Below are 2,602 nucleotides of genomic sequence, written 5' to 3' on the forward strand. Positions count from 1 at the left end.
CAATCCCTAGTATCAAAATAATTTTTTGAGCTGGGGAGATAGCTCAGTTGGTAAAGTGCTTGCCTTACAAGCACAGGCCCTGGGTTTGATCCCCAGCACTACAAAAAATAAATAAATAAATAAATTTTTTTCATAACCAATGGATACCAAAATAAATCACAGATGAAATGAAAAACAAAAATAGAGGTAAATGAGAAGAGTAACACAACATATCAAAATCTTTGGGACACAATGAAGGCAATTCTCAAAGGAAAGTTTATTGCAGTGAGTGCATTCTTTAAAGGAATACAAAGTCAGCATCTGGCTTGTTGGTCTGGCACTGCAATCACTGCACCAAGGGGCTCAGAGTCGGGTGCTTGCACTGTGAACCCCAGATCACGTCTTGGCCCCACCAGAGGCTGCGGGTTTCCAGGGCCTGGGGAGGGCCTGAGGTTGCCCAGGGCAGAAAGCACTGTGTCAGAGTGAAGACAGAGCCACTAGAGGCAGGGGGAATCTGTGGCCTGGTGCCCCCACCTGGGCTTTGAGGGAAAATGTTGTGCTTCTCCAGTGTTTTGGGGGTTCTGTCCATGACTACAGGTTGATTTTGGGGGACTGGTAATGGTCCTCATGGCTGTGAACTTGGTGGGTTTCCATTGAAGAAAGTTGTAGGCCATTTGAAGGTGCAGAGCTCCTGTTTCTAAAGGGTTCCTGGTGGCCGCAGTGATCTCTGGAAGTAAGGCTACAGAACATGTTAAGGGAAATGGTACTGAAGAGCCCATGGATACTACTACTGCAGCTATCCATTCAGAAACTTTTCACACATGCCTTGATGTTGGTTTACCACAGAAAGTTGTTGAAAACCTGGATGAAATTCATGTTGCAGGGTTAGATGCGCATGGTGCTTTAGATGAAAGAGCTATCAAATCATTAAAATTAAGAGTTCAATGAAGATGATGCATTGGTAGTTTAAAGATAGTGATCTCTCTCATGTTCAGAACAAAAATGCCTTTTTATGTGAGTCATGAAGATGTATATGCAGAGAGAAAAACAGAGGACCAAAGTAGCAGATTTTATTAAAGGAACATATAAGACAAAAATTAAGGCACTCTTGGAAAGAACCGGCTAGACACTCGATGTGACCACTGGACAGAGGAAGCATATGGGACAGCCACCAGATTCCATTTCTTCAGGCCAGCAGCCTTTTGTTGGCAAAGATATTTGTGGGGAAAATCCCAAGAGATCTATTTGAGAATGAGTTTGTTTCATTATTTGAGAAAGCTGGACCTATATGGGATCTTTGTCTAATGACGGATCCACTGACTAGAGGTTATGTTTGTCACTTTTTATACAAAATAAGTCACTCAAGAGGCTGTTAAACTGTGTAATAATCACTAAACTTATTCTGGAAAACATTGGTGTCTGCATCTCAGTTGCCAAAATAGGCTTTTTTGTGGGCTCTATTCCTAACGGTAAAACCAAGGAAAAGATTCTTGAAGAATTTAGCAAAATAACAAAGGGTCTTACAGCAGTCATTTTATACCATCAACTGGATGACAAGAAAAAACAAAAAGCAGAGGCTTTTGCTTTCTTGAATATGAAGATCACAAAGAGCTGCTATGGCAAGGCATACGTTAATGAGGGGTAAAGTCAAGGTCTGGGGAAATGTTGGAACTGTTGAATGGGAAGATCCTATAGAAAATCCCGATTCTGAAGTGATGACAAAAGTAAAAGTGTTGTTTGTATGCAACCTTGCCAATAGTGTAACTGAAGAAATTTTAGAAAAGGCATTTCGTCAATTTGGGAAACTGGAACAAGTGAAGAAACTAAAAGACTATGCTTTCATCCATTTTGATGAGTTAGATGGTGCTGTCAAGTCTATGAAAGAAATGAATGGAAAAGACTTGGAGGAAGAAAATATTTAAATTGTTTTTGCTAAGCCACCAGATCAGAAAAAGGAAAGAAAACAAAGTTCAGAGGCAAGCAGCAAAGAATCAAATGTATGATGATTACTACTATTATGGTCCATCCCATATGCCCTCTCCAACAAAAGGTTGAGGCATGGAGGTAGAGGTGGCTATGGAAATTCTCCAGATTATCATGGATATAAATTATTATGATTATTATGGCTATGATCACCATAGCTATCATGGTCAATATGAAGATCAATACTATGGTTATAAAGCTTTTCAAATTGGTAGAGGAAGGGGAGGTAGAGGATCAAGGAGCGCTGATACATCCAGAGGTCGTGAGGCTGCTCCTCCCTGAGGTATAGAGTCGGTTATTCACAGAGAGGAGGTCCTGGGTCAGCAAGAGGCATTTGAAGTGGGAGAGGAGGTGCCCAACAACAAAGAGGCCTTGGGCAGGGAAAGGAGTTGAGGCCGGTCATGACCTGTTACAATGAACATTGACTAACTAAGTGGGATTATACCAGAAGCTTGCAGTGGAGCAATGGTAAGGAAATCAAGCAATCTTAACTATCTCAGCTGTATAGGAGCATATTCTACTGCAGAAGACCTTCCTATGAAGATCATGGGATCAAATAATAAATATTGAACTAATATTTGAACTTTGATATGAGTTTCTAACAATTTTCTCTGCAGTGCAAGTTATTAAACAAAAGCTA

General features: G+C 40.7%; 1 pseudogene; it reads left to right on the plus strand.

Annotated features, from left to right (window-relative positions):
* The first annotated feature begins 723 nt into the window (after positions 1-723).
* On the plus strand, positions 724-2,380 carry LOC124959984 (heterogeneous nuclear ribonucleoprotein Q-like; annotated as a pseudogene).
* The last annotated feature ends 222 nt before the right edge of the window (positions 2,381-2,602 follow it).

The sequence above is a fragment of the Sciurus carolinensis genome, chromosome 11 (genome assembly GCF_902686445.1).
Source record: "Sciurus carolinensis chromosome 11, mSciCar1.2, whole genome shotgun sequence".
NCBI classification, from domain to species: domain Eukaryota; kingdom Metazoa; phylum Chordata; class Mammalia; order Rodentia; family Sciuridae; genus Sciurus; species Sciurus carolinensis.